The 21,955-nt window shown below is 48.2% G+C and overlaps 1 protein-coding gene across 4 annotated transcripts in view; it reads right to left on the bottom strand.

Moving 5' to 3' along the window:
- Cracr2a (calcium release activated channel regulator 2A) overlaps nt 1-21,693 on the bottom strand; it is a 108,909-nt gene extending 87,216 nt beyond the window's left edge. For all 4 annotated transcript variants that reach the window (XM_076940610.1, XM_034512424.2, XM_076940611.1 and 1 more), the window contains exons 1-2: nt 21,577-21,693; nt 6,559-6,761 (exon numbers count right to left, since the gene is read on the bottom strand). The gene's annotated coding sequence lies outside the window, so the exon portion shown is untranslated. The remainder of the gene's footprint in view (nt 1-6,558; nt 6,762-21,576) is intronic.
- Between the last annotated feature and the right edge of the window lie 262 nt (nt 21,694-21,955).

Here is a 21,955-nt window from a genome sequence, read left to right as displayed (position 1 = left end):
AGACGTGCAACCTCGGGCAATCAGCTACTGTTCCATAAACACTTCACAGAATGTTCCCGACCTTAGAGATTCTTTAACTATCCCAAGTGCTCCATCTCCATGGCAAACATTTTACCTCCTATGTTAAAATTCCTAAACTAGTTCAACTCTCTGCATCACTTAACTTTAATTGAAGTATGGGAGTGGGGGGGGACCCTACACCTTTTAAAATTCCTTTAAGTTTTTATTGTTTATTTTTACATGTATAGGTGTTTCACCTGCATGTATGTCTGCGTACCACATGCCAACAGAGCCAGAAAGGGTGTTAGATCCCCTGAGACTGGACTTGCAGATGTTTGTGAGCCACCATGTGGGTGCTAGGAATTGAATCCAGGTACTCTAGAGATGTCAGCACATGTAACTGCTGAGCCATCTCTCCAGCCCCCAAATCCACCGTTTTTAATGGCACATTAATCAATATGAAGATGGTCATAATGACTGTCCCGAGACACATGACAGGACAGTCACTGCATATACATCCTGATGATGGACACATTCAGACCAGATGTAAGACCAGTGAAACCCACTCCCCATAACAAGTACAGGGAGCAGAACCATGCAGAAGGCAATGGGATTTGTTGTTGCAATGTAAGACTAAGGGATGACAAAGCCTTTCCCAGCCTGTGTGTGAAGAGAGGAAGGAGGAAGCAGCCTTTACTGAAGCAACTACGGATATAAAAGCAGAGAATGCAGACAAGTGTGTTATTCACAAACATGGGCTAAGCCTCATATACAAGAATAGTGCCATAATCATGTGCCATGCTGCAGTGTGGCCCCCAATCCCAGCACTCAGGAGGCAGGGGCAGGTGAATCTCTGAGTTTAGGGCCAGCCTGATCTATGGAGCTAGTTCTAGGACAGATAGGACCACATAGAAAAACCTAGAGCCAGGGCACGTGGAGCTAGTCTCCCAGGAAGACATTACAGTTCTGGAAACTTAGCAGACTACTTGGCAGGACAAACTGAAGCCAGGAATCTGATGGGTCAGTGGTGGGAATAAGGGGAGGGGGCGATGCACACCTTAGCTCCACCTTAACATAAACCTTATGTCAAGACCTCAAGACAGTTTGGAGGCACAGGATAGGACCTTTTGTTGTTCCTCTTCCCAATGTGACCATATTGAACAAGTCTTTTATGAGTGTGTGCGTGCGTGTGTGTGTGTGTGTGTGTGTGTGTGTGTGTGTGTGCTTGTGGAGGTCAATCTCAGGTATCCTCCCTCAGGAGCTGCTCACTTTGGTATTTGGGTCTTTCATGGCCTCTCCGATTAGGCTAGTGTCTTAGTTAGGGTTTTACTGCTGTGAACAGACACCACGACCAAGGCAATTCTATAAGGACAACATTTAATTGGGGCTGGCTTACAGGTTCAGAGGTTCAGTCCATTATTATCAAGGCAGGAACATGGCAGCATCCAGGCAGGTATGGTGCAGGAGCTGAGAGTTCTACATCCTCATCTGAAGGCTGCTAGCAGAATACTGACTTCCAGGCAGCTAGGATGAGGCTCTTAAAGCCCACGCCCACAGTGACACACCTACTCCAGCAAGGCCACACCTGCAAATAGTGCAACTCCCTGGCCCAAGCATATACAAACCATCACAGCTAGGTTGGCTGGCCAATGAGTTCCTGTCCCTGAGGCCCCAACAGTCTTCTCCTAAGCATTAGGGTTACAAATGGCTGCCACCAAGCCCAGCTTTTTATGAGAATCCTGGGGATTGAACTCGGGCTCACAAGCACTTTGCCCACTGAGCATTTTCCTTATTTGTCTCTTTCATTGTCATACTGGGGGACAAGTGGACAAGCTGTGGCACTGCCAGAACCCAGACTCTGACCCTAACAACTTCTGAAGAATCTCCACGCTGGTGCTCTAAACCAGTGGGTGGTTTCCTGATTTCACAGGAACTGCATATACTACATGGTGCCCTCTCCCTTCAATGAGTATTTGGAAATGCTTTAGCCTAGACAGACTGCACGAGAGGGGGAAGGATACCACCCTCTCAAGACTTTGTCCTTCTGCCATTTAGACTTCCCTAAACAAACCTGGGCTTCTTGCATATCGTCTCTGACAATTTGTAACTCTGTCCTCTAGGGGGCAGCACCGACCTCATTAGGACTCCAGCTAATTTCTCGGAGGAGCAAAGCTGGAAAGGTCAGGTAAGCAGTGTATTTTGATCCCTTTCCTGTCACTGGTTCCTTGAGAACAGGAAGGGTACAGAACACATCACAGTCACCATGCGACAATCGACACAGAGACGCCCAATAGAAATGGCCTGAACCCAGCTGGACTCTGTTGTCCCTTCCAACCTGTTACAAGTGCTTTATAATTTCCCTCTCAACTCAAGAGCCAGGAAGAGACCTCAACAATCACTCAGAGGCCGTTTGTTTCAGCACCTTCATTTTCTACCGCCAGCAGCAGCTGCAGACCAGAGCATTGTCTAAGAACAGCAGGCTCTGCCTGCAGGCTGCTGTGGTTTGTTAATGTCACACTGGGGGGTGGGGGACACCTAAAGCAAAACCCCAGTTACTCAAAGATAACCACAGACTCTAGATGCAGCTGTATGTAAACTGGGGGCTGGGGGAGGGGGCAGAGCATCAGTTCAGAAACAGCACCACAGCAAAAAGCAGCCCAGGCCAGTGAGTGAGGATCCCATTCCTGGACCCACACCTTCTGGCTCTGACCCTCCTCCTCTCCTCTGCCTAGTGGCTGTCTGGGCTTCATCACCTTCATGAGTATCCAACAAGGAGGCCACCCAGCTGATGGGCTGAGGAAGGGATTGATTGAACAATCGATCGATCGGTCAGGAATGAGAAAAACTGAAACCAGGTTCAGCCCATATTTCTGACTGGCTGAGCCAGTCTCCAGGGAGCCAGCTCACAGTGTGGCCTTGTCCCTTTGTCATGGACAGTCATCAGAGCTGTGGGCAGGATGGCTCAACCCCTTAGCTCACAGCCACCACTTCCGGGCCCTCACTTCCTTCCTTCACCATGCATTGTTTAAAGAAAAAGATGAAATCTTAAGACACCAAGGAACCACCCACCTCCTGACTTCAGGGTGAATCCTTTTCTTTTGCATCCTTCGGGTCTCAGCTGACACACGCCTGCCTGCCTGCCACACCAATGCTACCTGGTAGTACCTCAGCTGTCTGCTGCCCCGTCTTAAAAGAGCTGTAAGCATCAGGATGTGACTCTTTCATCTTATCTCTCAAACCCAGCAAGGGGCCTGCCATGCAGAGCTCGCTCAATCTGTGTTTGGGGTCTGAAGGAGCAAAGAGGCAGTGAAGCAAACTATAAAAGTGACAGCTTGCAACAGGGAAGCTCAGAGGCCTTTCTTCGTGGCATGCCCTCAATTTTCAGAGATGGCTCTTAACTTCGTGATGGCTACTGCCACCAAGGCATATGGCATCACTGATGACATCCTTAGGGAGTAAAAGGTATGTTTGTAAACCATACTTTTCCCCCTGTGAAGCACAGACTTCGTTATCTTAAGCATCAAGCTGTAGAGTCAGAAAAATACAGGCTCAGATTCTAGTCCCATCTAGTTTGAGCTATGGATAGTGTTCAGACTCTGCTGGGACTGTGCACTTGTCTAGTGTCATTCCCCTGTGAGGCTCAGGTTGCCCACCATGGGCTAGGGTGTTTGAATGCTTTGTCCCCATCTGCTGATGCTGCTTTGGAAGGTTCTGAAACCTGTTAGACCTGAGGCTTAACGGACAGCTGTAGGGGGGTAGGGCTGGCCAAAGCTCTCTGCTCCCTGGGATGACAGAGTGTAGGCCATGCCACAGGCTCCCACCACTAACGATAAAAGCCAGTGCTCCCACAAGCCTTCCCCACCAGAAGCCAAAATAAATATTCCTGCCTTTGCATTACTTCCCTTCAGGTATTTGACTGAAGCAAAGAGAAAAGTAAGTACCATGCAGCTCTACCCATTTTTATTGCTGGTTACTAAGCCACTTCCCAGACAGTGCTAGAACAGCCAGACAACCCAGCTCCTCCTCTTCTACCCTTGAGACATGGACCTCACAACACAAAGCAAGCTCAAAGTTTAAGACAAAGCAAGAGATGTCCCAGTTAGTCGAATGAGTTAGCATCCCATTTACAGAGAAGCCATTCTTCCCCAACTTGGGGGCTGAACACATCAGCCTGCTTGGCTCTCAGTTTCCACTGTGGATGACGTAAGCATTAAGAGTCATTTTCCTCCTTCATCTCACGGCAGTACCAACGGGTCATCAGCACTGGTTCAACCATGAGATACTGGAAGAGATGGTCGGGAAGATGTTGAGTGGCAGTAGGCTCGCTAGTAGTACTTACAGAGACAAGTGGTCCTCAGCCCCACCAGCTGTTAGAGTGCTAGATGAAGCCAAATTCTGGGTCCTTTGGTTATTTCAAAGGTAACTCGGAAATTTAAAATATTATACATGTTCAGACACAATAAAAGAGGCAGTAAACTCGGGGCAGCATTGCCTATAACACTATATGACTTAAACTACCATGTCAGCTATACAGTGGGGTACCACACAGTGGGGAAGCTCCAAGAAGCAGATGCAGCTCAGTTAGCAGAGTACTTGCCAAGGGATGTACAAAGCCCTGGGTTCAATCACCACCTGTAATCCCAGCAAGCAAGGTCATTCGTGGCTACAAAGTGAGCTCCGACTCAGCCCCGCCTACATGAGACATTGTTCCAAGAAATCAAAGGAAATGAGGAAACCCTCACAAGGCGAAAGCAAGATGAGTTAAGTAGGAAACGGCGAAACATGGATAGCATACTATGACTGCACAATAGAGCAGAGTGATACCTGCCTGTAATCTCAGCACCAGGCAGGCAGAGGTAGAAGGATCACGAGTTCGGTGACAGCCTAGGATATAGGTGCCTGCTACCAAGCCTAATGACTTGAGTTTGATCCTCAGGACCTGTATGGTTGCAGGAGAGAACAGGGCTCCACTCTTACATTGTGACACTTGTCCTATGAAATGGGTAGGGAGAAGAAGGTACTGTTCCTCCTTCATAGCATGGCATTGTGGGGTTCTTCCATGAACACTGGCTGTCGCTCACATCTCTCTAGACCAGGAGCAGAGGACACATGCTCCTTCTGGTTCTTTCTTCTCCCTGACTCTTCCAGGAAGCACAAAAGGACACTGGTGACATTGACCTGTAGCCCCTCTGTATATCCCTCTCCTTGTCACTGTGAACAAATCAGTGTTACTGGTCTGAATTTTGACCTCAAAAAGAACAGGCTTTCGTGTAGTCAGAGTGATTACCCCCACTATCTCAGAATGCAATCTCAGAGGTTACCCCAGTGTCTCAGAATGCAGTCTCATTTAGAAAGTAGGTTGTTGGGTGCAAGTAGTGAAGCTGAGGCCATACTGGAGTAGAAGGGGCCCCTAATGTCCCAGACACACACACACACACACACACACACACACACACACACACACACACACGGATTCTAGAATGTCATGTAAGACAAATTGGAGCACTATGACTGCAAGCTAAGGGACACCTTGGCTTGTTGCAGATGGCCAATAAGCCACTTGCAGCTGGGGAGGAACAAGGAGGAGCATTCACACATCACATACATCACAGGGAGAGCAAGACCCTGGGAGGCACCTTGATTTCACACTTTCAGCCACTAGCTTTGGGGAAACAGGATGTTTGTGTTGTAAATCACCCAGCTTGTATTTTGTTACAACAGCCCTAGGAAAGACAAGCTCAGAGGCACCTCAGGTCTGACTGTCCTGTGCTCAACAGAGACTGATGACAGCACCAGGAAGGGAAACCCTAGGGTCTTGACCAGCCCGACTATGTTTTATAGGAGAGCCTCAAGAAATCATAATTGAATACTGCCATTGTGAAGACTAGAAGAGAAATAACATAGTTCGCCAACTGCTCTAGAGGGATTGACTTTCTGATGGAAGATTCCAGGAAGAAATAAAATACAACACCATCAAGAGAGGCAAATGAGTCTCGGCTCATATACTCTTACCCTGCTGCTGCTGGATGCCCTGGAAGCCGATCTCAATTGCCTCCCATCATGCTGTCCCCTCCTGGGTTCCATCTCCTAGCCTCTCTTATTTTAGCTGCTCCCCAAACCAGTGTGAGCAGAGGCACACTTGCCTGGTCTTCTGGACGTTCTTTAAGATGTCAGGCTATCTGTCAATTTCTGCGTCCCGGGGACACCCTGCCTATGGTCATTATCTGCTGCCCTTCGTCCAAGTTTCCCCATTAGCTTCTTACCAGCTCACTCTTCCTGGTGGAGGAGGTGAGGCTTGGAGGGGAATGACGACCCATTTGTAGCGCTAAGGGACTTTCTCAAGGAGACTGGAGAAGATACAGGTGGTTTAGAAATATGCTTTAGAGTTGACAGGATTTTATACACACACACACACAAGCACATACACACACATGAGAGAGGGGAGTGGAGATTCATTACTGACATTCATAGCATTTATCTGGCCCACCTTCTAGCATTATCTGACATCCAAGAAAACCCACATTTCCCAAGAAGCCTTATACCCAGGTGCACACTTACCTGGGCTCAACTGGAACTCCTCTGAACCCAAGGGCTCTGAATTCTGGTTCTCTCAGGGTCCTCCAGAGATGCTCCAAGATGAGGAGATGTGGCAGAGTCAAGTGTTCTCAAGACATCCAGGTTGGACTCACAGAATAGGTCGCCGCTGTCCCGCCTTGATAAGCAGCCAGTCTCCTGAAGGGCAGCTGAGGTCAGTACATTGCCTGTGGGTAGAACAGAGGAAAGGGTTCCTTGCTTTGACTTTGAGAAATTCACTGTTGACTGTCAGGGTGGAACAGACTTGGAGTAGCTTAGCCTTTATCTTGGAGCCGACTTTGAGACAGACAGCTCTGCTTGCATAAACAATTCCAGCCATCCCTTCCTCTTTCCTCACACACTTTGGACTTACCACACAAGGTGGCAACCTCATCCCTGCCCCAGAGTCTCAGCCTAGGAAAACAAACAAGACCTTGGTTGTCAACAAGGTAGGCTGAGTTCCTGACTAATTATCCTAGCATGAGATGGAAGAAGGTTAGCAGGAGAGTTCCAGGCACCGTTCACTTGGCTCCTTCCCCTGATGGATGTTGCTTGGTCTCATACATCAAGCAGGGCTTCTGCTGACACACAGTGACCAAGAGGCAGAAGCATGGGGGCACAACAGGAGGAATCTCAACCCCTGATGGTAGATACCACTGAGCCACTGAGCAGACACACCGTTCGCCTTCCTCAGACTCCAGCTGTCTCTGTAGTATCTATCATCATTTAAAGTCAGTGAGTTGAATTTTGGGGGCAACTTGCAGCTGCGATTAACCAAGGTGATGTATATATACTCAGAGGTTCCTAAGAGCCTATCCCAGGGTCACAAACACATGATTCTGATTATAGCATCCCCAGACTTCAATATCACGTGCTTGCCTTTTCTTTCCTTGCTTATTGAGGTTCTCAGTCATTTCCCATGCGAACCCGTTTTACCACACAATGGTACATTCTATAAGACGTTCAAATTCTGTTATTTATGAGACATTCTATATCTCCTCTGATATTTCATATTTTTTTCTCTGCTCCAGGGACTCACAAATGAAGCCTTGAAGATAGTAGGAAAATTATTCAGAAAAAAAAAAAGAGTATACAACTATTTGCTATTTGGCCAAATGTTTTAAAAAAAAATCCAATGATTTAAATAATTTCTTCATTTTCTTGATTTTCAGCACTATAATCAATAACAAAGACGGGAAACAACACAGTAGGACAACTATAGCTGATAATAACTACCTTAGCATTTCAAAATAACAAATAGAGAACATTTTGGATGTGCCCCCCCCAACACACACACACAAATCATGTTTGTCTGTTGTGGTTTGAATGGGAAATGACCCTCTTCCATAGAATCACGTGTTTGATCACTTGGTTCCCAGAGAGGGACATTGTTTCAAAAGGTTATGGAAACTTTAGGAGTTAGGGCCTGGCTGGAGGAAGTAGATCAGTGTGGGTGGGCCCTAAGGGTTTGTAGCACAGCCCCATTTCCTGTCTGTGACAGTTAGGTGGTGGTGTTTAAGTGTGTGTGTGTGTGTGTGTGTGTGTGTTCGTGCGTGCATATGAGTACAGTGCATATGGCAGAGACCAAAGGTGCCACATTTCTGGAGTTAGAGTTGTGGGTTTTGAACTACCCACAACTAACTCCAACTGGTTGCTGGGAACTGAGTTCAGGTCCTTTGATCAGGTCCTCTGAGAGAGCAATGTTCATTCTTAACTGCTGAGTCATCTTTCCAATCTTTGTAATGGTTAGTTTTAAATGTCAACTTACCCCAATCAATCTGCAATCAGCTGGGATGAGAGCCTGAATGTGGGATTGCCTAAATCAGGTTGGTCTACATGGGCTCTGTGTTTTGACTGTTAATTGATGTGGGAAGACCCAGTGCATTGTGGGAAACACCAGTCTCTATGCAGGGGACACTGAACTGTATAAGAGTAAGAAAGCTTGCTGAGTAGGAGAATGCAGGCAACATTTTTTTGAGACCAGGTCTCAGCGACTTTGGGGCTCCCTGATTGGATAGACTGGCTGACTAATGTGGGCCCAGGATCCTCTTGCTCTCCCTGGCCTCACCCCCTCCTCCAGTGCTGAGATTACTAGGCTGCACTGTCACAGGGTTCTAGAAAGCTGACCTCAGGTCCTCGCTCTTGTATAGAAAATACTTTTCCCAATGAGCCACCTCTGCAAATCCCAAGAGAATGTTTTAAAAGCAACAAGAAGGCTTTGTCACTTAACAGTGGTTCACATTTGAGTGGTTCATGCTTCTCTTCGGCAACAGACATTCCAAAAGAGGCTTGTGAAACCCTTCCACCGTGTGAAGACTGTTATCTTCCCCAAACAAGAGAAACAATGGCATTAGCCAAGGATAAGAACAAAAGCAGCCATGACAGGCCCTCACTGGAGGAAAGTTTCCTGAACATACTTCAGAGAGGAAGAGAGAAGACCTAACCAGAAGATCTGAGATTAAGAACAGAGAAACTGAAAAGGCTTTCTTCTGCATGTCTTGAGGAAATGGCAGATTTGTTGTAAGCTAGATCCATATCTCGCTGCATCTCTTACTGTCCAGGAAACCTGAGCTAAGTTACTCAGTCTCTCAGACTGTACATTTCTTCATCGTAAAAACTCATGCAATGGTGCCAGGCACACAAGGGCTTTGTGAAGAATAAGTAAAGCAAACACACATGAAATCGTCCCTGCACAGCTTCTGATCTGGAAAGCAAATCCCTTTGACAATGAGTGAATAAACAAACAAGCAATGGATGTCCCTCAGCAAGGACTACGTATGCTTTGCAGCCATTCATACTATACATGTCTGTTACAGAGCTCAGAAATGACCTTCCCCTGCTTCAGGTTCAATCCATGGATCTTTTAAATAAACATACTTACATTTTTTTTTAACTTGGGAAAACTTGCATCTGTACATTCATACACTGGAGGAATGCATCCAGAGTTCCAGTTTAACTCTGTGTTTGAAAATAACGCATTGCCTCGGTTTCATGAGGTTATAAAATCCTCCCTAGCCCACCCACAGTGCAGCCCTGCCTCTTCTGTCCACCCGTCCCCCAGAGTCTTGCCTCCAACTAGAAGATTCAACTGCTACAACCTCATCCTGAGGGAGACCATGCCCCTACACACACATACACACACACACACATACACACATACACACACACACACACACACATCCACCATTACCATCCCATCCACCATCACCACCACCCGCTCCCATGTCTTGACTCCCTCAGTTTCATCAAGAGCTAATTTTATTGTACCACAGAAAGAGACAATAAAACCCAGAACAGGCTTCTTAGTTTTCTATCACTTGCCCTGCAGTCCCAAGACCAGGGCTGATAGTGACAGTGCCATATGATGATGCTACTGTGTCCTTGGGCAAACCATTCAACATCTCTGATTGTCTCCTTATCATAAAGTTAAACACAGTAATCTGATCTTATTTGTAGAGCATTTATTTTACAGCTCAGAGACTACATGTTCCCCACTGCTGTAATTTCATTTGAAATGCTAAATGCATCGTCGAGTGTATCAGACCTATGTTAAAACCTGTGTTTTGAAATAAAGACTGGAAAGTAGAGCCTGGTGAGAGCAGTGTGAGCGGCAAATAGCATTAATGGTAGAAACTGTCACTCTTGTCATATACTCCGTGGTGGGAGTGGGCTCTGCAGCCCTTGCACCTGGACTTGAATTCTAATCTCCACATACTAGTTGTGTGTGATGATTAGTGGTGTCGACCTGACAGATTCTAAATTCACCTAGTTTACAGACCTCTAGGCATGCCTGTATGTGGCAGTGGAGGTGGGGGTAGTTATCTTGCATGCATTAGCTAAAGTAGGAAGACCTGACCACTATGGGTGGCAACATTCTCTAGCAAGTATGCTGAGTCCAGCACGAAGTGGAGAAAACAAACTGAATGGCAGCAATCATTGGTTGCTCTCTACTCCCTGCCTATAGATGCAATGTGACCAGCTGCTTCACGGCCCTGCTGCCTCGCCCTCCTTGCCATGATGGATTTATACCTTGAACTGTACAGATAAGATCTCATTGGGCCACAACAAACCCTTCCTTCCTTAAGCTGCTGTCACAGCAACTTAATAGCAACTAAGTCACTGTGTGAGCTTAAGAAAGTGGCCATGCTGCTCTGGCCTCAGTTTACTCTTCATAGAAAAGAGCTTTGCATGTGGTAAGCACCAAATGAACAGGACTGACTGGAATCTACATCCGGTCAGGTGCATGGGCGTATAACCAGCCATATGTACTCCCTGGAACCCCTCTTTTATCCTGAATTGTGGCCTCCACCCTCCACACCCGTCAGCAAATATTTGCCAAAGGAGGGCAAAATTTCTACCTGTCAGGACACACCATAACTCGTTGTTACAGCCTCTGGTTTTTTAATCTTTAATTTTTCACTCTGCAAAATTCCCTCTCTGTTTCACCAGGGTCTCAGTTGTAGCAGGTGGAATCCAGGCAGGGCTCCAAAGAGCCCGCATCTCTTCCTCCTGAGAGTCCTGATTGACAGGCTCACAGTTCTGGGCTATGAGGCAGTAACTGAACCGCACTGTCCTTGCTGGACTACGCAGGTCACTGTAGGGACAAAAGCCACGGAGGACTGAGCCAGCACTGACTGGTTTGTCAATGACACAGATCATCACTGTAGCCCAACACAGAGTGGCTGGGAACTATAAAGCTGCAGAATAAGATACATAATTCTTCTTTTAAAGGCTTGCAAGATGCGTAGCGGTACATTCCTGTAGTCCCAGCACCTGGAGACTGGGAGACCTGAGGCATGAGGATTTCAAATTCTAGAGGAGCCCGGTATACACAGTAAGACCCAATGCAAAGCAAAACCTTAACTTAGCCGGCTAATTAAAAGGTTTTATCTTGGTTAAAGACTTTCACTTTGTCACCTCCTAACTACATCTTTCCAGCCTCCCTCAAAGACATGAAGGGCCATTACTGTATAACTGAGGTACCTGCGACCCACAGAGAGTGCTTAAGGAAGCCAAGCTATAGCAAGGTCTTCTGAGCTCTGGGATATACCTGCCCACCTGCCTGTTTCCCTCTTCTGTGGGCCCAAGGCTTGAAGCAACAGCATCAAGACTCCCATCCCATTGCTTTGTGTGATGAGATTTGGACCAAGCAGGAAACACGGCTTAAAGCTCAATTTATGTCAAGTCCAGGAAATCAGAGCTCTCCCTCAGGAGCCTGGTTGAGGGATTCTAGAGACTTCTGGAGTTTATTGGCCAAGCATCGTCAGCCATGCAGTGAGCAGTCCTCCAAGCAAGGGTGGATCAGTCAGCTGTAGACGTCATTATGCTCACAGTGTACACTCTTTCTAGGGCCTCTCTGGGACAGGCCACCCCCAGCAGTTTCACAGGCTGTAGACAGAGCCCCAGTGGGTGGCTACATTAACTGAGTGTACGTCCGAGTAAGGCTGGGGAAGGAGTTAACTGGCCACATTTATAGACTTAAGCCAGGGCTAAGCTATGAACAGCTGACTTTGGGCCTGTACCATGACTCTATCACTAGAGACGAACTGAAGGGAGTCAGCGGAGACCTTGTTGTGGGATGATTTGTGGGGACCCATTCTCCTGTAGGGACCCAGGCTGGTGCAGAGAGCCCAGTGACACAGGCGAGGTGCCTGCATTGTTGGAGGTCCCACTAGGACTGAACCTAATGGGAAAGCAGACCTGTTGCTTAACCTCCTGAGGCCAGCTGTACTCATTGGTGAAGTAGGGACTCCAAGACATGACTAACATGACACTGAAGAGGGGATGCTAAGACACAACTCACACGACACATGGCCTTGTGTTGGGTGTGAAGGTCTGCTGGGTAACTGGCTACTTCGCCTGAGACTTCAGCCGCATCTGCAAAGTCAAGACTCTAGTGCTTACCCCAACCAAAGCTATACCCGCTACAATCTGAGTGCTAGGAGACACAGCAGGGCTAGTGTGGTCTATAGAGAGGTCATGACAAGCAACAGGAAGTGACACATGGCAAAAGATGGAGAGCCTAGAAAGAGTCAGCTTGAGAAATAAGAAATAGAGCTATGATTGTCTGGAGCCTGGACACACTCTGGGAATAAATACCTTTTACCTAAGCAAATCAGACTCAACCTATAGTAAAATAGAAAGAGGTGACAGAAAAGCCAACCGGCCACATTTGAGAACAGGAAGGGGGACAGTGTCCCAGCTTCGGCCTACTGAGAAAGATCCAGCAATTCTCCAGAGGCCTGGAGGGGACCATGGTCTAAGCTGAGCTTACACTTGTATAATATGCATGTGATTAGTGGAAAAGCTTAATTTAGTAGTTTGGTAAATTCTATTAGCAGCTTATCTTTGGCGTATAATTAAGCTATTTTTAAGCAAATCCTTTTGGCTCAAGGCTCCAGTTACGAATCTTAATGGAACATGGTTCGCATAAAATATACCCCAGTCCATCAGATGGTAGAATATTTTGGGTAGATGCTAATATGCCCAGGAAAACAGTCGTGTTGGTTTTATTTAACTGTATCCCAGGCTAGACCAACCAGGGGAGGTTGGAGAGTCCAGAGTGAGTCCTGGCCCTGAGGCCATCTTGCTGAGTGGGAAGCTGAGACACCACGTCAGAGACACACACACCCCCCCAACAGCCAGTGTAATATCCAACATTGAGATACAAAAACCCCAACAAAACCCAAATCACAGTCCCCATCCATCCATAGAGATGCCAACTCTGGATGGTGTGAGGCAGAGTCGAAGTGAGCTCTTCTCTGTGGGTGTGAGGGAAGATGGTGTCAGTTAGGAGGGACACCACACACACACATTGTGAGGGGCAATAAGCCTAATGCCTAACTCATAGGCTTTCTTAACTGTGCCATGGTCTCCATCCGGCAGACATGAAATCTCTGCCTTCTCCTTTTCCTTCACCCTCTCTCCCTTCCTTCCACCCCTCCCTCCCTTTTTTACCCAGACCCTCCCCACCTTGATATTTAGCCCAGGCTGGCCTTAAACTGAAGTCCCTCCTGAGCGCTTGGACCATCTTTACTGAGAATTACTACCAACCTATCCCCATGACCTCAATCCAAAAAGCCACTCCGGGCCATGACACCACAGAAAGATGCAGCGCTCCTTGTAGGCAAGTGTAGCCTTCCAGGTAGGCTTTTGCCATTCAGATGGCTCCACCCACAGGAATTAAACTCCTGAGAACCTCGGTCTGTCCACCTCATTCCTGCCCTGTGTACCATGGCTGCCATCTAGGTCAGAAAACCTCATCTCAGGAAGAAAGCCTCTGACCCTCAGTCCTGCCAAGACCAGACAAGGGCCAGCTTTAATACACTATCACAGGGAGCGTGGGTACAATGCCCTGGAAACCTGACACTTTCGTATCCCCAGAAGGGTACACAACAGCCAAGGTCATGGAGCAGGCCAGAGGCTGTCACTGATGGGAATGCTACAGTGTTCTAGAAACTGTCTTGACTCCTAGGGTTCCTCAACATCTCCTACTGCTCCTTAGACCATTACATTAAAGGCCTCAGCATAACGGGGAGCTCTGCTGGGAATCTGCCAGAGCAAGTCAGGGGCATGGTCCCCTCCAGGAGAAAACACTCTTGTGTCTTCCGGAACCCCTTGCCTGTCGACCCCAGCACTTCTCATGAAGTTCTGCACGGCCTACGGGTTATGCCTTAGCTATCTTCCACTTCCCCTCTGCCAGAGGCTGCTCACCCTTCTGGGTACAGCATGCACACCTCACCTCCTAGTAAACCTTCAGGGACATGTGCCACTCACTTGCCTATAAACAGCATCTCACTGGCTGTGCTCTGAGCTGTGTCTCCCTTGGACTCATATGTTGAATCCGACAGGCATCAATAAAGCACAGATGCTAGTGAGGTGGCGACTTTGTCCCTGCCTTCTGGAGAACCTAGGACCCATGCTGACACCAAGATGACCCAGCAAGGGACACAGTACACCCAGGCGATGGGGCTCAAGCAAACCTTGAGACAGGCAAAGTCACCATAGAGAGTCTTGGCCTCCATGGCTCTCACATTCCTGCAGTGAGCACCTGAGACAGACAGGCAGAAAACCTTCCTTGTTTCACTGAAGAGGATGAAACTTGGTTCATGAGGACCAGTGCTGAGGACACATGGCTGGTTAGAATCAGTACTGGTTCTAAGTTAAGCATTCAGAGGAGGCAGATACAGGAGCCATTAAGAAAATGGTTTTGGAACATTATTTTTAAAAAATGTATAAATGCAAAAAGGAAAAGGGGGCATGGGATAGGGGTTTCCTAAGGGGGGTGGGGGGGAATGGGGATAGGGGATGCCATCTGAAGTGTAAATAAAATATCTAATAATAATAATAATAATAAAAAAAAAGAAAATGGTTTTGGAGCTGAGCTGCCTGGGTTCAAATCCCAGCTCAGTCCCTTACTAGCTGTGTGACCTTGGGAAAGTTATTCTACCTCTCTGTGTCCCAGCCCCTTCTTGGGTAAGTTTAGGGGCAATAACCATAATGCTTAACTCGTAGGCTTCCTTAAGTCTTTCTATCAAGCTCGGGGCCTTGTGTAGGACATTTCTCTGCAACCAACTTCCAGCTGTGGGACAATGTGGGTTGCCTCCCCTCACCTGTACCTACCTACAGAGCTTCCCTCCCTGCAGGCTACTTGATACAGGCAGAGCTCCATCCATAGGCCAGGAGAATACTGGCCGGATCCAGATCCACCCAGGTCTTAGCCCCACAAAATCTCTAAAGTAAATAAGGTGAAAATAAGCCAATCTTGCAGGTAATAGGAGATTTTCCTCTTGCTTGCACTAGTAATTGAGCCATTGCAGCCCGTGTCTTACTTTCTGGTGCTCCAGAGAATTAAAGGGAGAACGAGGGTATCAGCCTGGTCAGAGTCACAAACGCAGCTTCTTGGAGGGAAGATCCCCACTGGATGCCAAGTGGGTCCTGGTGCACCTGCAGCTCCTGTACCCAGCCTTGCCCATCTCTCTTCTCTGGCTAACTCTGCCAGGGCACAGAAATCACAGATCCAGGAGGGCGCTAGAAGCATCAGGATGCTGAAGCCGCCCAGTCTCACTGCTGCATAAAGCACCATTTCCACAGCGGTGGGTTAGATAGGCAGTGAACTGTTACCCTCCAGATTTCATGTGCTGAGATTGAATCCCCATCAAGAGATTAAAAAGAGGACAGAATCAACCCCATACACATGCACACGCATGTATACACACACACACACACACACACACACACACACACACACACACATACTGGGCTGGTGCTGGAACCAAACCCAGGGCCTGCTTTGTGTACAGTAGGCAAAGGCTCTGCACTGAGCTATATCCCAAGCGTGTGTGTGTGTGTGTGTGTGTGTGTGTGTGTGTGTGTGTGTGTGTGTGTGTGTGTATTTTGTTTGTTTGTCTGTTTTGAGATGGGGGTCTCACTGTGTAGCTTAGGTTTGTCTTGAGATTTCTAGGTGGCCCAGGTTTACCTCAATTCAAGATCTCCCTGTCTCAGGCTCCAGTCAGTACTTCAGAATGACAGGCATGTACAGCCACACATAGCAAGAAGGTGGGATCATGAGCTAAGTCTAGTGTTAGAAGTTAGACCATCAGAAAGTGCCAGGTCTCGCAGGGTCTCCCAGGTCTCTCTATAAGAGAGAGAGAGACATGCAGTTCCTGTCTCTTGCTGTGTGATGCCCTGTCCCACTGTGGTGCTTAAGTAGTCACCACCAACCAGACTGGATTTGGAGTCACCTAGGAGATACGCCTTTGGCTATTTCCAAAGGGTTTGAACTGAGAAAGAAAGACCCACTCTGCAAGTAGGCAGCATGGGTCAGTGGATTGGGGTTCTAGACTGAATACAAAGGAGAGCGTGAGTGGTTACCAGCATTCATTTCTCTCTGCTTCCTGGCTGTAGATATGGTGTGATCAGCTGTCTCTACTCCTGCCACCATAGCTAGATCTCTTCTTGCTATAATGTTTTCTCTGCCATGGTAGACTGCATCTTCAAACTGGGAGCTAAAACAATCCCTTCCCTCCTCAGAAGGCTTCTGTCAGGTGATTTGAACCAGTGGGGCCTGCAGAACTGGACCTGAGACCTCTAGAATGATAAGCCAGAATAAGTTTATCTTCCTTCAGATTCACACTGTCTGGTGTTCTGTTACTACCAACAGAAAATGAATTGATATACCCTTCATCCCACAGGCTCTCAGGCTTGGCCTCCTCCTTTATCTGTCCCAGGTAAGCCACCTTTTGGAGTGACCTTTGGCCCAAATATATGATAACAGAACCCCTGGACATTGAAACTTGCTCCTACTTTTCAGAACCTTCTAGAAATTCATGAGTGTGGTAGAGCATCCTGGAATCTGGCTCCGCCCACCCTGAGCCTACTGCCACTATAGACCTCTCCCTCAGTCATCTGACCAGGATGTGTCAACAAGCAGCAAGAGAAGAAAGTGTCCTGCTGGCATTCTGAGGAAGCCAGAGCAGGGTGCCAAAATAAACTGACATAGGGAATAGGTTTTCTACAGAAGAACCTGCCACAAGAAAAAACCCTATGCTCTACAAGCTGGAGGAGGCACACACACACACACACACACACAGAGAGAGAGAGAGAGAGAGAGAGAGAGAGAGAGAGAGAGCGCTGCCCTGGGGCATTTAGGACCCCTTCCTAACATCAGCCTTCAAGAGACACCAGTAGATCCACCTCAACTCCCAGCACCCTAGTCTGACAGGACACAGCACCAACCAAGCCAGCACAGAGTAGGCTGATGGCCAAGAGCAACTATTCGGCACAAAGTGTGCAGCTGGCTAGGCATGAGGCCCACCATGTGCTTCCTCCTCCTGTGGTCAGCGGTGAAGTCACATGAAAAAGAGCCATGGAGAGCAGCTAGCTAAGAAGGAGAGACAAAGCCTGGGGGATGACTCTGAAGTCCCAGCGAGGACAAACAATGCTTATGACACAGGCTCTGAAACAGCCAATTTGCCTGGGTTTGAATCCTGCCACCACCATGGCTTTTCAAAGGGTGCAGAGCAAGGAAAGACCATGTGTACAGGGTGGTTCACCTCCCTCCTCCTCAGTTAACTTTTCTGCCAAATGGGAAAGTGGTTTTACTGGATAAGGTGGGAAGAAACTCCTGCAAAAACAAACAAACAAACAAACAAACAACCAGAAAGTGCCTGGGACACACAGTCACATCTTGGCTCAGTTGTCATGAGAACTCATCACCATCACGCCCTGGCTCAATTGTCATGAGGATCACGAGGATGGCAGGATTCATATTCTTCCCAGGGTTCTATCACTCTCAAAACATCTCAGTTTGGACAATACTTCATAAAGTCCCCTCGCCCTTGTGCGCATTATTGTCAACCTGGCTATCTGTTGCTTCCTGAGTGACATGGATCTAGTATGTACATCACCAAAGATGGCTCTACCCAGGCCAGCAGTTGCCCGTGTCATGAACTTTGTTACTCTCCCCTGTTTTCTCCACACTTGGTCTTTCCTCCCTCGGCTCCCACGACCACTTCTTTTGGGCATCATCTCTGTCTGTGCTGTGGGGCTCTGTAAGCCCGTGCATAAATCTTGTCTTTACCGGAGGCTTCCTGATCCTGCACAGTCCAATGGGCCAAGGTTCTAGCTTTCCCAGTAAACTCTGCCTTGTCAAATTACTCTTAGAAAAAGCAAGACTTGGAGAGGTCAAAGAAATAATATGAACACTGGAAGAATAATGTGTGCTGGTGTGTGTGTTTGTGTATGTGTACGTGTGTGTGGGTGTGGTATATGGAGTGTGTATATATGGTATATGTTTATGTGGTGTATGTATGTGGTATGTGTATGGTTTGGTGGTGGGGTGTGTATGTGTGTGACATGTGTTTGTGGGTTATATGTGTATGTATGTATGAGGTATGTGTATGTGTATATGAATGTGATGTGTGTGTATGGTGTGTGTATATGGTATGTGTTTTTGTGGTGTATGTATGTGTATGGTGTGGTGGGGTGGAGGAGTGTGGTATACGTGTGACATGGGGTTTGTGGTGTGTGTATATATATATATATGTATATATATATATGTATATATATATATGTATACAGTGTGTGTATGTGCTATGTGTTTTGTGGTATATATAAATATATGGTGTGGGGATGTGTGTATATGGGGTGGGGGTGTGGTATGTGTGTGACATGTGGTATGTGGTGTGTGTGTGTGTTATTTGTAAACTGAAGGAAAGAGAACACAGGCTGGCAGTGGTCTGCCTGGCGCTGGCAGCTGTTTACACACGACCCCAGGGCCGTGAGGTGGCATGTCCACAGGCAGTTGTCTCCATGTGGAGGAGGAGACGGCAAAACCTGAGCATTACAAACCTCAGGGTCTAGACCCATTTCTGTCAGTCACTGACAAGTGACCAAAGACTGTGATTTTCTAAATTTACAGTTTCCCCATCTGTCCTTCCAACACCCGATGCTACACCCCTGTGGCTGCTCTGTTTCTCCTGCAGCAACTCAGGATATTCTGCAACTGTATCTTTAGCCCTTTTATGGGGAGACATTGGAGGGAACCAGGATCTTGGAAACTATGATAAATACAAGTAATTCTCCCTCAAGGAATACCCTGTGCATTGCAGTCACTGTGTGTGGGAGGAACACAAGGGGTGCTGGGAACCCAGAGACTAGTGCCGAGTCGCTGGAGACTGCCTGAAACCCTCATGCCCTGCCAAGCTTCTCCTAGCCACCTAGCCAGTGTCCCAGCAGCCTGTAGGCTCAAGCTCCCTACCAAAAGCAAGCTAAGCAAGTGTCACAAGGGTCCAGCAAGCTGGGCTTGCCACAGGCTGAGGTAACAAATGACAAGTCTCTCAGTGCCCACAAACCTGATTCTAGACCCAGACTCTCTATAGACCAAGCACTGAAAACAGACTCTCCATCTTCACAGGTCTCCTTCCTCTTCCTCCTCCTCCTTCTCATCCTCCTCTTCCTCTTCTTCTCCCCCCCCGCCCCTTTTCCTCCTTCTTCATACCCCCACCCTGTACATCTAAGCATTCCACAGCATGTGCGTGGACGGAGGACATTCAGGAGTCTGTTCTCTCCTTCCACCATGTGGGTTCCAGGGATGGAGTTTATTCAAGTCACCATGCACAGCAGTAAGCGCCTTCACCTATCTCACAAGCGCCTCCTTCCTCCTCTTAAGTCCTGACACTTGGTTACTGACCTACATAGTTACTGGAGTGGGTCTTCCTGTGGTCTCAGATCCCTGTCCCCCACATATTTGCTGTGTGAACTTGGAAAAATCGCCTAACCTCTCTGACTCTAGATTTTTCCTCTATGGATGGTATGGGGCCAACAATGACCTCATGGGAATTACTGTTGTAATTATTACACACGGCTACAGGACCCACAACTACAACTGTCACCCACCCACCTACCCCCCTCATTGTACAACTTCTCTGGTGCCACCCCTCACTCTGCATTCCAACCAGCCCTGCTGAAGCCCACTCGGTCACCTTCCCAGGTCTCTTGTGGCCTTGAGTAGCAGTGGCTTCCATCTCTGTCACAGATGCCATGTGCCCCTGAGTCCTGTTCCAACAGAAGCCGTCATGGTACCCCAGGACTGATTCTAAAGCTCCGACTCCCTGGTCAAACATCCAAGGCCCTCTGCCCTCTGCCCTCTGTGCCAGCCAACGCTCCTTAATGTATTGAGTTTGCCATTACATCTCCTGGTTCCTCAGCACAGCCTTCAAGAGGTGTCCCTCCAAGAGCTCAGGCGAAGCCTCCACATTTAGCTTCTTCCTCAAGATCTGGACTGAAGGCCACATCCAGAAGGAACAGCATCACCTCCTTCAGACTCCCTGAGCAGCCACAGTGGAATATTACTGAGAGGTCGAGAGGCCTCAGAGGTTACGCCCTCTCCCCCCCCCTTTTTTTGCATCTCCAAACAAAAAACTGTAGGGTTGCTTTCATGGGTGGATCTTCTCCATGGGGATGTACATGTTCACTCCACCTGAAGAGGACCATGAACCTGGCTCCTCAAGCTGAACTCTGACTTCATATGGACAGATTGCCCCAGGTGCACACCCCCGTGCCTGCATCACTGATTAACACTACTTTAGATGTACCAGCTTCTTCCAGAGAGAAGGGACTTACCACCTTATGTTATGTGATGTGGCTCTTCCTCTTGACCTGTCACCTCTGTGGACATCCCCTCATTGATCACTCTCTGCCTTCTGAAGTCAAAGGCTAATACTGCAAGGATCCCTTATTTCCTCCACAGAGGCGAAGAGGGCAGGTTGCCCCTAGGGATGATGTGGTTAGTGGAAAGACATGTGGATTGTGAGACTTTCCAGAAATCAAGGGTAGACTGTGCTCTGATGCACCATTATGTGGTACACCCATATGTGCTTACACACACACACACACACACACACACACACACCTGGCACAGATACAGCACAGGTCCACTGAGTCATACAGCCAGATCACAGCACAAATGGAGATCAGGAGGAAGCTAAGCCCCAGAAGCCCTCCACCCCCATCTCTCCCTCTGCTCTGGGAAGTTTGCAGTCTTTTATTTATTTATTTATTTATTTATTTATTTATTTTTAACTATCTCTCTGAGTTTGTTTCCACATGAGGTAGCAGTCTTACCCCTGTGCTGGCCCACGTGCCAGTGGCTCCCAGCAGCTCCCCCTGCCAGCCAGCAGTGTGAATTTCTAGTTACTTCACCACTACAACCCTTCGTTTCCTGAGTAAAACAAGAGTCTGGGTGTGACTGGGGGGTCCGAAGGGGTGGGGGCTCTTTCTAGACCCTAGTGCTCCTGAGCTCTTATAGTCTCTTTTAGGGTGCTAGGCAGAGGGTCTAACCAGGCCTGGGGAAGCCAAGGCTGAAATGCTTGTCCCAGTACATGCAGCCCAGACCAGCCTCTCCCTTGATCTTCAAGTGCTTCCCTGCTTTGCAGGAAGTGCGGCCTCTGCTGCCCAGCAAAGGGTTTGGGGCGAAGCCTCCCAAGACCTTCCTCCGATTACCTGGTGGGACGTCCAGTGCTTCTGCCCCGAGTTGTTCCCCTGCCTTCTGGCTCGCAGCTGTCATGAATTCGCGCCGGCCAGCCGGATCTGTTCCGCTGTCCCCGCCTCCGGCTGCACGGTTAGTCCAGCCCCAGCAGCGCCCCCCTGCGGGCACTCCAGGATCTACACCATACCGCGGGGTCCCAGCCTAGTCAAGCAACTTGGGAATGCCAGAGCCTGCAGTCTGGGTGGCGAGGGCGGGGTCCCTGCTGACTGTGGAGCCCAAGGCTTCCTGTGCCCTCCGTTTGATAGTCCTTAGAGGACCCTTGCTCAATGAGCCAAGGGATTCTGTCTCCAGAGCCTCTCCTAGAACTAAAAGCCAGGCATCAGTCTGGGCGTT

The sequence above is a fragment of the Arvicanthis niloticus genome, chromosome 9 (assembly GCF_011762505.2).
Source record: "Arvicanthis niloticus isolate mArvNil1 chromosome 9, mArvNil1.pat.X, whole genome shotgun sequence".
NCBI classification, from domain to species: Eukaryota; Metazoa; Chordata; class Mammalia; order Rodentia; family Muridae; genus Arvicanthis; species Arvicanthis niloticus.
The sequence above is the reverse complement of the archived record's forward strand: the minus strand, read 5'-3'. Positions and strand labels throughout refer to the sequence as shown.